Raw genomic sequence first — 13,379 nt, 5'->3', positions numbered from 1 at the left:
CCCTGTCTTCCAAATAACTTCACAGATCTTCATTGTAAAGGGTTTAAACACTGTTTCCCATGCTTGTTCAATGAACCATAAACAACTAATGAACATGCACCTGTGGAACGGTCGTTAAGACACAAACAGCTTACAGACGGTAGGCAATTATAGGTCACAGTTATGAAAACTTAGGACACTAAAGATTCCTTTCTACTGATCCCAAAAGAAAGATGCCCAGGGTCCCTGCTCATCTGCATGAACGTGCCTTAGAAATGCTGCAAGGAGGCATGAGGACTGCAGATGTGGCCAGGGTAATAAATTGCAATGTCCGGACTGTGAGATGCCTAAGACAGCGCTACAGGGAGACAGGACATACAGCTGATTGTCCTCGCGGTGGCAGACCACGTGTAACAACACCTGCACAGGATTGGTACATCCGAACATCACACCTGCGGGTCACGGTACAGGATGGCAACAATAACCCCCCGAGTTACACCAGGAACGCACAATCCCTCCATCAGTGCTCAGACTGTCCACAATAGGCTGAGAGAGGCTGGACTGAGGGCTTGTAGGCCTGTTGTAAGGCAAGTCCTCACCAGACATCACCGGCAACAACATCGCCTATGGGCACAAACCCACCGTCGCTGGACCAGACAGGACTGGCAAAAAGTGCTCTTTACTGATGAGTTGCGGTTTTGTCTCAGAAGGGGTGATGGTCGGAGTTGTGTTTATCGTCGAAGGAATGAGCGAGGCCTGTACTCTGGAGCGGGATCGATTTGGAGGTAGAGGATCTGTCATGGTCTGGGGCGGTGTGTCACGGCATCATCGGACTGAGCTTGTTGTCATTGTAGGCAATCTCAACACTGTGCGTTACAGGAGACATCCTGCAAGACAGGAATGTCTGTTCTGCCATGGCCAGCGAATTGCCCGGATCTCAATCCCATTGAGCACGTCTGGGACCTGTTGGATCGGAGTGTGAGGGTTAGGGCTATTCCCCCGAGAAATGTCCGGGAACTTGCAGGTGCCTTGGTGGAAGAGTGGGGTAACCTCTCACAGCAAGAACTGGCAAATCTGGTGTAGTCCATGAGGAGGAGATGCACTGCAGTACTTAATGCAGCTGGTGGCCACACCAGATACTGACTGTTACTTTTGATTTTGACCCCCACCCCTTTGTTCAGGGACAAATTATTAAATTTCTGTTAGTCACATGTCTGTGGAACTTGTTCAGTTTGTCTCAGTTGTTGAATCTTGTTATGTTCATACAAATATTTACACGTTAAGTTTGCTGAAAATAAACGCAATTGACAGTGAGAGGACGTTTTTTTTTTTTTTGCTGAGTTTAGTACACTGAACTATTTATATTTTACTCCAAATCCACACACATTTTATGTGATAAAGATGTGGGCTATATGTTTAAGAAATGTTTTACTTTGCGGATTATTTATACCATATATTCTACTGTAGTGTGAAATGAATGGACATTAAGATGTTGCCAAGGCCTCCACGGCTCAGGGTTATAGCACCCTCTGCTGACCATACTTGGGAAGGTTTTCTTCTGTAATTCCAGTTGACACTGACAGGTGTAAACTTCTGGAAAAGTCAACCCGGGCTACTTCCAGCCTGTCTGACCACAATAAACCATTAAAAATGCAACAAACACTTTCTTTGCCACATTTTGCAATGTCCAATCCGTTTTTTGTTAGCTAAATGTGTGCTGAGCTTTCTGGAGTAAGTAAAAAAATATATGGTTTTATTGGTGAGCACTGCACTGCACAGAGTTGCCATTATAAGGAGTTGACACTGGATGAGTGTATTTGTGAATGTTATGGATTTGATTTAGGTTTAAAACGTGGTACCCGACGTTTCATCAGCCGGGAGCGCAAAAAACGAGTTTTTACGTCATCCTCTGTTGTGACGTAACGATGGTGTGGTTTTCCGAGGTCAGACAAGTAATACTGTAAATATTGTAAAGAGGATAAGAAGGTAGTCGATCAGCAGCGATCTTTAGCCAGTCATCATACTCAGTAGACCTAGAATAGATCATACCGTGCCGTTTTTCTCTACTTTAGCATATCCAATAATATCCTGTTTTTAATGCCAATAGACATTGTACCTGTAATCAATTTAAACGCTATAGCAGGGCCGGCGCCAGAACGAATCAGTTGGAGGGGACTTTGATTTTTCCACCTATGTGTGCACGTAGGAGGTCCATTAATCTTTTGAATGGGTGTAAGTAAATAACAAGATGGCCCGCACACTGTTAAAGTTCCCAATTCACTGCTTTATTGACAACGTTTCGGTCAGGTCAAACACACAGAGTGCTCACGTCCCAAAATATACACATTTCACCTCACATGACCATTACGCAAAATGACGCATGGTGGGTACAAAAACAATTAGTTTATCTATAATTATTTGATATCAATTAGATGGGCGCGTAACGTACTAGGGTGGAACTACCCCACACCCCCCCCCCCCCCCTGGATGAAGGGCTTGCTTAGGCGTATAAATGGTTGAAGTTTACACCTTTTTTGTTATTTCATAAAATTTTGTCATCCCACACACAACAATTGTGTTAAAATCAATCGGTTTTATTTAGAAATTCTTTATTCATTTTTTTATTTTATTATCTAAATTAAATATGGGGGCGGTTATGGTGTTGCACATGTCACCATTAATATCCTCACTATGAGGAAATTTGATGTAAAGTACATACCTACACGTACGCTTTGGTCACAAGACGCAGGCCTCCTTATTGTCCCTAGAATTTCTAAGCAAACAGCTGGAGGCAGGGCTTTCTCCTATAGAGCTCAATTTTTATGGAATGGTCTGCCTACCCATGTGAGAGACGCAGACTCGGTCTCGACCTTTAAGTCTTTATTGAAGACTCATCTCTTTGGTAGGTCCTATGATTGAGTGTAGTCTGGCCCAGGAGTGTGAAGGTGAACAGAAAGGCACTGGAGCAACAAACCGCCCTTGCTGTCTCTGCCTGGCTGGTTCCCCTCTCTCTACTGGGATTCTCTGCCTCTAACCCTATTACAGGGGCTGAGCTGTCCCTAGGAGGGGTGCGTCACTTGAGTGGGTTGAGTCACTGACGTGATCTTCCTGTCCGGGTTGGCGCTGCCCCTTGGGTTGTGCCGTGGCGGAGATCTTTGTGGGCTATACTCGGCCTTGTCTCAGGATGGTAAGTTGGTGGTTGAAGATATCCCTCTAGTGGTGTGGGGGCTGTGCTTTGGAAAAGTGGGTCAAGTTTAATCAAATACATTTGTAATGAATCATTAAATTATCTTGAATATGAATTAGCCTGAAGTCACAAAAGCAGTTTTGCAAGCGGTGCAGTAGAAAACGTAGCCTGCGTGGTGATACGTCAACACGTATGTCAAGCAGCAGGGCAGCTAACTTGTACAGTTCACTTCTATGAATAGAAGTTTGAGGCAGTTTATGGAAAGGTTTGATATTATAGATATTTGGAGAGTAAAGTTTCCTAATGACAAGTCTTTCACAGGGAGTAATAAGGCTTGCTCCAGACAATCACGCATAGATGTTTGGCTGGTGGCTAAATGTTTTTATTAACAGTGTATTTCTGTTAACATCCTTGCCACTCCCCTTACTGATCATAGAGATATTTATATTGACATTAAACTTTTTATCTCTGATAATGGCCTTGGCAGAGCATCCTACTGGAAGCTGAATAGCTCTATATTAAAACCAAGAGTTGGTCAAGATGGAGATAAACAATTTAATTACACACTTTTGGAACAAAGCTATAAGTGACAATTCATACAGTAATAACTGGGAGCTTTTTTAAATATGAGGTTGGAAAATATTTAAGAAAATATGGGAGTATTCTTGCCAAGACAAGGAGAGCTGAAGAAGAAAGTCTGTTGAAAGTCTCTCAGAGGAGGACAAGTCTGTTCTGTTTGAGCTACAAAACAAGTTGGATGATATGTATAATCTGAAAGTAGAGGGAGCCTTCCTTTGTCAGATCTAGGAAGAAGTGGCTAGAGGAGGGTGAACAAAATTCATCTTATTTTTTCAGGTTAGAAAAATACCACTCTAAAAATAATACAATTCAACAATTAAATATTAATGGTCTCATCACAGATGATCCCAAATTAATCTCTAACTTTAGTTGCAACTTCTACAGGAATTTATATAGTTCTAACTATTGTGAGGTTTCCTCAACTCTTTTCTTTGACTCTTTGGGGGATGTGAAATCAATTGGGGAGGCTGAGAGGGAACATTGTGATGACCCTATTATAGGTGAAGAGATCATTTATTCTATTGAACACCTTCAAAATAATAAGTCTCCTGGGACTGATGGTATATCTGCTGAGTTTTACAAAACTTTTTCTCAACAGTTGGCCCCATTTCTGTTGGAGGTGTTTTCTGAAAACATTACAAATAATGCTCTCCTTCCCAGTTTGACTCAAGGTCTGATTACAATAATACCTAAGCCCAAGAAAGACTTGCTTCTACTCGATAATTGGCATCCAATCTGTCTGCTCAATAATGACTACAAAATATTAGCCTCTATATTTGCAAAAAGAATGAAGGCAGTATTGGACTCAATTATAGAAGAGACCCAATCTGGCTTCATGAGGAATAGACACATCTCTAATAATATCCAACTGGTGTTAGACCTTATTGACTATTCTAATTTAATCTTCGAAGATAGTTTTATTGTCTTCTTAGACTTTTATAAAGCCTTCGATACAGTGGAACATGAGTTTCTATTTCTCTCCCTTGAGAAATTTGGTTTTGGGGAATTATTTTGTAGTACTATTAAAACTCTTTATATGAATGGGAAGAGTTCAATTAAATTAAAGCATGGCACTTCTAGATTTGATTTGAAAAGAGGGATTAGGCAAGGTTGCCCAATTTTGCCTTACCTCTTCCTGCTTGCAACCCAACTTCTTACAAGTTCTGTTAAATCCAGCAATATAAAAGGGATCTCTATTGCTGACAGAGATATTATCATAAGTAAACTTGCAGATGACACAACCCTCTTTTTGAAAGATGCTGACCAGATTCCTAGAGCAGTCGATGTGATAAATATATTTTCCAAAGCATCTGGTCTTTGCCTATACCTTAATAAGTGTGAATTGTTTGCTGTTAAAGACTGTGTGATACCCTCTATATGCAATATTCCAGTCAAGGAGAAAGTAACATACCTTGGGATTACCATATCTAATTATTGAACAAAACAAAAAGAAGTTGAACCATTGGTTGCAGAGGGATTTATCCTTGAAAGGTTGAGTATTGCTTTCTAAAGCTGAAGGTATCTCCAGACATACTTATGCAGCCCAGTCCCTATATCTTGACAACAAAATAGGTAAAGTGGTTGACCAGGTGCTTTTCAACTTCATCTGGAAAAATCGTACACATTATATTAGGATATCTGTTGTTATGAACTCATATGAATATGGTGGTCTCAATTTTTTAGATTTTCCTACTTTGAATAATACTTTTAAGATAAGTTGGGCTAAACATTTTTTAAAGAATCCTACTTCAATTTGCAATTTCATCCCTCATTATATCTTCTCCCGTTTTGGTGGCCTCAATTTTATGTTACTTTGTAACTATAACATTGATAAGATTCCTGAAAAAGTATCTGCTTTTCATAGACAAGTATTCATAGCGTGGTCGTTAATATAGAAACATAATTTTTCCCCGCATAAGTATTTCATTTGGAACAATAAGGACATTTTGTATAGAAACAAGTCTTTATTTTTTAAGAACTGGTTCAATAATCATATCCTGCTGGTGAGTCAACTTTTTAATGCAGAAGGACTGTTAATCAATTATGACAAAGTTTTATCTCGTTACAGTATCCTTGTAACAACAAGAGAGTTCGCCATAGTCTTTGATGCTATTCCATCTGGAACTCTCATGTTATTTAGAGGTGTAGCCAGACCTCACCTTCTTGACCTACCCTCGCTTAATCCAGCTGACTCTCCAATGGGGAAATTATGTTTCTCCTTGCTCCCTCAGAACAACAGATCTATACGTGCTTTATTTCAAAGGGATATTGTATCCATTCCTTATGTCACAAGTTACTGGAATACATTGGTCACTAATATCTGTTGGGGGAAAAAGTCTGGTTATTACCACACAAATACTTGCTTGTTAACAAGGTCAAAGAGGTCTCTTTCAGAATGATCCATAAGTATTACCCTGCGAATAATTACCTGAAGAAACTCAAAAAAGACATTAACATTGATAGTACTTTTTGTGTTGAGCATCCAGAAACAGTTTCTGGCATTGTCTACATGTAAAAACAATTGTGGAAATATTTTCACAGTTATAATAATATTCTTGATGACTTTTGTTTGTTATGGGAGAATGTGCTGCTCGGTTTCCTTAACCATAATAAAGATGAAGAAAAACAATTGTACCTCATAAATCTAATTGTGCTAATGGCAAAATGTCATATTCATAAATGTAAATTCACTAATAAAAAAAACCTTTTTCATGTTTTCTATAAGGAATTTGAGCAGTATATTAAGATCATTCTACATTCTTCTAATAAGAAAGCTGTTAAAACAATCAATATGTGTGTTTCTTTTAAGGTCTTTGTGTAATCTGTAATTTGTTCTACCCCCTAGCATATGTTATCATTGTCTATTTATGTACTTATTGTATGTATAGAGATTTTTCTACATTGGTAATATATATATATATATTTGAATTAATCAGTTATTCGAAAAAAGAAAAGAAAAGTACAATCTAGCTAGCTGGCTAACTAACAGTTCACAGAGTCACGTTTAAAGGGCCAGTGCAGTCAAAAACGTGATTAATCTGTGTTTTACATTTTCACACGATGAGGTTGGAATAATAATGTGAAATTGTAAAAATGATGATAATGCCTTTTAGTGTAAGAGCTGTATGAAAAGACAGACTGACATGTCAGCCTGTTTTGGTGGGATGGAGTTTTGGCCTGCCTGGTGATATCGCCAGGCTGTAAATTAGTTAATAGACCAATAAGAAAGACAATTCCAAACCTCTGCCAATAACAGCTAGTTTTCAGTTTTCCCTCCCCACTCAGAGCACTCCCAGACAGTCCTAGAAAAATATTTGCTTGAGAAAATTCTCTTTGCTAAGAAGCAATTTCTTTCTTCTTTTTGACCATTTTAACTGAAAACAATCACCTTCAAGGTGCTTAATTGTTAACCAGAAATGATTTGATATTGAGATTTTTTTTTTAAAAGGCTGCATTGGACTTTTAACAATAAATCTATTATTGGACTAATAATTTCTATTGCATTTAAATACGATATTATGCGTGCTCATGGTGTTATAGCGATTCACTTTTTGCACTTCGATAATGTTTATTTATTTCGTTGCTATGGTCACCTGCGGCTCTTGCTCTGTGTGTGAATGGTGTGAAGGCACTAGACTCTTTGACTAGAGGGACAAGTGCAGTGGTGGAAAAAGTACCTAATTATCATACTTGAGTAAAAGTAAAGATACCTTAATAAAAAATTACTCAAGTAAAAGTGAAAGTTACCCAGTAAAATACTACTTGAGTAAATGTCTAAAAGTATTTGGTTTATCAAAAGTATCAAAAGTAAATGTAATTGCAAAAATATACTTAAGTATCAAAAGTAAAAGTATAAATCATTTCAAATTGCTTATATTAAGCAAACCAGACTGCACAATTTTCTTGTTTTTTTAAATGTAAGGATAGCCAGGGTCCCACTACAACACGCAGACATATTTTACAAGCCAAGCTTTTATGTTTAGTGAGTCCACCAGATCAGAGGCAGTAGGGATGACCAGGGATGTTTTCTTGATAAGTGTGTGAATTGGACCCTTTTCCTGTCCTGCTAAGCATTCAAAATGTAACGAGTACTTTTGGGTGTCAGGGAAAATGTATGGAGTAAAAAGTACATAATTTTATTTAGGAATGTAGTGAAGTAAAAGTAAAAGTTGTAAAAAATAGAAATAGTAAAGTACAGATACCCCAAAAAACAACTTAAGTAGTACTTTAAAGTACTTTTACTTAAGTATTTTACACCACTGGACAAGTGGTGTACTCAGTGGGGAACTCTGCGATATTTCAGTGTGTGTGTAAAGGCCTTAAAAGTGCTTTGTTGGATGAGGTTGACAGAGAAAACAATTAGTTGCCCTGCAGGAACAAACAGGTCCTGCCCAAGTGGGACCCCGAAACTACTTCCCACTGCTATGGAAGTAGAATGTTGGTGGAGCCAGTAGGAGTACTGTTAGCCCACTGGGCACACACTAGTTGAATCAACGTTGTTTCAACATAATTTGTCAACGTATTATGATGTGGAATCAACATGGAAAATAAATTGGATTTGAAAAAAGTCATCAACCAGTACTGTTTTCATTTCAACCAGCGTTGTAAGTTTTAAAATTAGGGTGAAACTTCAACTTAAATACATTGACTTAACCTGACTAACAGGTTGTTACATCAATCTAATATGAACATAATCATCAGAACTATGTATACGTTGAAATTGCGCTGAAAATTCCACATAGGAACATAACAAATATTTTTATTCCTATATTTAATATACAGGTAACTGCTAAAATAATGGAAACACTTGAGTAAATGAAGGAAACAAAGTATATTGAAAGCAAGGTATATGGAAAGCAGGTGCTTCCAAACAAGTGTACTTTCTGGATTAATTAAGTAATTAACATCCCATCATGCTTAGGAAGTTAAAGCATAGCACTGGAGCCCTCCATAAAGCTCCCACACAACACTGGTGAGGCGTCATTGGGTGTGCTAGATATCCTCTTGGAAGGCTTGCGGACTGTAATTGATTGTGACAATTTTTTCAATACTTTCACAGAGCCTACAGTCTTTTGGGAGCAAATCCAATTGGTTTCCCACATTATCCTTCAAATGGTCCAAGCTAAATTGAAGAAAATGTTCACTGTACAACTACTCCTCAATGCCAAGGAATCCTTTTATACTGAAAGTGACATCGGATTTAATCAACACGGTATAGTAACCAGTGCAAAAGAGATCCTGAGCCGGATCTTGGTGAGAATCTAGGAGGGACTGCCAACATGTGAGTTGAAAGGGTCCAGGAAGGTACTCGCAAGGCAGTTTTTGGACTCCCTAATCCATAACTTCGAGCTGTTGATCACCAGGGATGTGAAGCAACAGCCAGAACAAGGTGCCTCCAGCTGCTTTGGCGAACAGAGAATAGCTGACATTAGTGCCTCAATTATCCCAAAGGCCAGATGCAGCACTCCACTGGAGCTGGAATGTATGGTTGCTGATAGGCCTATAACAACAAATGTGTATCATGTCATTGTGGAGACAGCAAATGTCCTCTCTAAGGATTCGATTCACTTGTCCTCCGCTGTGCTCATTGCAAAGGCACAGCAGGTAATTCTAGATTTCAGCAGCACCAATATACAACGCTTGGCAGTCAGTAATTCACTGATGGCTGTCCAGAAATCATGCCCTTTGAAGGAGGACCTTCAGAAACAACTTTGTTTTGTTTTTGTATTTATTACGGATCCCCATTAGCTGCTGCCTTCCTGGGGTGTTAACAAGATTAAGGCAATTACATACAAAATAAAACAGTACATCACACAACACATTACTACACACTACTCTACCACAACATACAGTGCCTTCAGAAAGTATTCATACCACATGGCTTATTCCACATTTTATGTTACAGCCTGAATTCAAAATTGATTACAAATGTTTTTTTCTCACCCATCTACACACAATACCCCATATTGACAAAGTGAAAACATGTTTTATACATTTTGCAAATGTATTTAAAATTAAATACAGAAATATTTAATTTACATAAGTATTCACACCCCTGAGTCAATACTTTGTAGAAGCACCTTTGGCAGCGATTACAGCTGTGAGGCTTTCTTGAATTGTGGAACATTTGGTCATTAATCTTTTTAAAATTCTCCAAGCTCTGTCAAATTGGTTGTTGATCATTGCTAAACAACCATTTTTAGGTCTTGCCATAGATTTTCAAGTAGATTTAAGTCAAAACTGTACCTCGGTCACTCAGGAAGATTCATGATCTTCTTGGTAAGCAACTCCAGCGCAGATTTGGCCTTGTGTGTTCGTTAATTGTCCTGCTGAAATGTGAATTAATCTCCCTGTGTCTGGTGGAAAGCAGACTAAACCAGGTTCTCTTCTAGGATTTTGCCTGTGCTTAGCTCTGTTCCATTTCCTTTTTATCCTGAAAACTCCCCAGTCATTAAGGATTACAAACATACCCATAACATGATGCAGCCACCACTATGGTTGAAAATATGGAGAGTGGTACTCAGTAATATGTGGTATTGGATTTGCCCCAAACAAAACACTTTCTATTCAGGACAAAAAGTGAATTGCTTTGCAACATTTTTTGCAGTATTGTCTTGTTTCAAACAGGATGCATGTTTTGGAATATTTGTAATTCTGTACAGGCTTTCGTCTTTTCACTCTGTCAATTAGGCTATTATTGTGGAGTAACTACAAAATTGTTGATCCATCCTCTGTTTTCTCCTATCACAGACAAATAAACTCTATAACTGTTTTAAAGTCAACATTGGCCTCGTGAATTAGGAAGGACACCTGAATATTTGTAGTGACTGGGTGAATTGATACACCATCCAAAGTAGTGGTGTGTTCAAAGTGATATTTGTCCCTATCTTCCAATAAGTGCCCTTTCTTTGAGTAGCATTTGAAAACCTCTCTGGTCTTTGTGGTTGAATCTGTGTTTGAAATTCACTGCTTGACTGAGTGACCTTACAGATAATTGTATGTGTAGGGTACAATCATAAAAAAATTATGTTAAACACTATTATTGCACTATTAGTCCATGCAACTTCTTATGTGACTTGTTAAGCACATATTTACGCCTTTACTTATTTAGCCTTGCCATAACAAAGGGGTTGAATATTTCAGCTTTCATTTTTTACTCATTTGTAAAAATGTTTTTGCAAAAAACATAATTCCAATTTGAAATTATGGGTTATTGTGTGTAGGCCAGTAACAAAAAAAATCAAAATTTAGTACATTTTATATTCAGGCTGTAACACAAAAGGTGTGAATACTTTCTGAAGGCACTGTAACTACAATCCAACATCCATAATACAGCAATATAACACTACTACAATGTACGTGAGTACAGTGCATGTGTTAGTATGTGTGTGCGTATGCGTGTGTTTTTTTCAAATTTGATTTGACTGCTTACATGAGTTACTTGATGTGGAATAGAGTTCCATGTAGTCATGGCTCTATGTAGTACTGTGCGTTTCCCATAGTCTGTTCTGGATTTGGGAACTGTGAACAGACCTCTGGTGGCATGTCTTGTGGGGTATGCATGGGTGTCTAAGCTGTGTGCTTGTCTTAGACAGCTTGGTGCTTTATACATGTCAATACCTCTCACAAAAACAAGCAGTGATGCAGTCAATCTTTCCTCTACTTTGAGCCAGGAGAGATATACATGTTATTGATATTGGCTCTCCATGTACTTTTAATGGAAAGCTGTGCTGCTCTGTTCTGGGCCAACTGTAATTTGCCTATGTCCCTCTTTGTGGCACTTGACCATTTGACTGGACAGCAGTCCAGGGAGGCAGGTGTGACAAAACTAGGGGCTGTAGGACTTGTTTTAATTGATAATGATGTCAAGAAAGCAGAGCAGTGCTTTATTATGGACAGACCTCTCCCCATCTTAGCTACTGTTGAATCAATATGTTTTGACCATGACAATTTACAATCCAGGATTACACTAAGCAGTTTAGTCTACTCAACTTGCTCAACATCCACATTATTCATTACAAGATTTTGCTGAGGTTTAGGGCTTCGTGAATGATTCAAGTGAAGGATTTCCCCCCCAAAATGTAAGGTGCTCCAAAGCTTTTTACTATTATATCATTTATCTTTGTTTCATAGAACAGTTTGTTATTTTTATTAAGTTTAGTTACATGATCTCAATTTACAATATAATATGTCTGCCAATCGGCTGTGCACTCAGACTTATTTGCCAATTCTTTTGACTCATACCAACCATAACATTTTTCAATTCCTCATCAATCCACAGGGATTTAATAGTTTTTAGTAATTTTCTTAATGGGTGCATGTTTATTACATGTATACACTACAGTATATTAGGCCCAGCCTTAGTAACCATATCTAGGAAAACCAAAGTTCCAATATTATGATCACTACAGCCGATGGTTGTGGATACTGCTTTAGAGCACATTTCTGCAACATTAGTAAAAATGTAAATAACACATGTGGATGATTTCCTTCCTGAGATGTTCCTAAATACCCTGCTAGGTTGACTGAACCTGAATCAGGTTGCAGGCGCTGGTTAGTTTAACCTTTTTCTTGAGTAGACCGCTTGATGACATGACGTCACAATACGAAGACAAATTACATTGAAACAACGTTGATTCAACACATGTTCCCAGTGGGAATGGCAGAGCCATCTTGTAACACTAACACTCAGGGAAAGCAAACCAATAACAGGCGAGAGATCCTTCAATTTTCCAAACTTTTGTCTCAAGAAAAAGAAAGCCAAACAGTTACACTACTTTGTCTGACAAATTATTTCCTCTAGATCCCGAGAAGTGCTACCCCAAGTCTATGCAATACAACAGAAATCCAATCAACAGCTACAGGAACTCCATCTACACGTGCTTTTCCACAGTTCATGCATATATTATGACGAAATGGTGACTTGTTTTACATCGTTGACTGGTCAACAATAGGGGTGGGAACAATAGACGGGATTCTTCAATTAAGTGTTTGCGGTCATTCAACAAGAGAACACAGCAGCTGCTAGGCCCTACTGTCTGCAGTGCACTATTAGTTTTCATGCAAATCTTTTCACTTGAGAAGTACTGCATCAAACAGCCTAGCTAGATGTAAAATGGCGCGGCTAAGACCGACAAGAACGTCAAATTTGAATAATTCGGACCATTGTGAAGAAGTGTTATGGCTATGTTGTTGCTATAGTGGCTCAAGAGGGACAAACAGTAATACTGCCGCTTTTTTCTCATTTTTGAAGCGATGGTCTTTAGGAAGGATGTGAGCACAGACGTTCACTTCGCCTAGCCAAGTTCTGCGAGGAGCAAACCGAACCTGAGGACGCCTTAGTATACCATCTTCAGCATTGTAGGTGTATTAAGGCAGGGGTTCAGAAACTTTTTCCAATCGGGGCCCCCCTTCCAGAATTGGGGAACATCGCGCACCCCCCTCGCGCCACATCTTAAACAACCTTACTTCCTCCAGTATGGCAAATTCAATTACAATTCTTACAAACCAAATCCAAAATGCTGGAATGTAGAGCGAAATGTACAACTTTAAGCTTCATTGTCCATATAAAATTGTGGGGAGAGCAGTTATTTATAAAATGAGAGGTGATAGGCGAGCTTATCACCATTTTTCC

Source organism: Salvelinus sp. IW2-2015, linkage group LG17 (genome assembly GCF_002910315.2).
Source record: "Salvelinus sp. IW2-2015 linkage group LG17, ASM291031v2, whole genome shotgun sequence".
Classification (NCBI taxonomy): Eukaryota; Metazoa; Chordata; class Actinopteri; order Salmoniformes; family Salmonidae; genus Salvelinus; species Salvelinus sp. IW2-2015.
The sequence above is the reverse complement of the archived record's forward strand: the minus strand, read 5'-3'. Positions refer to the sequence as shown.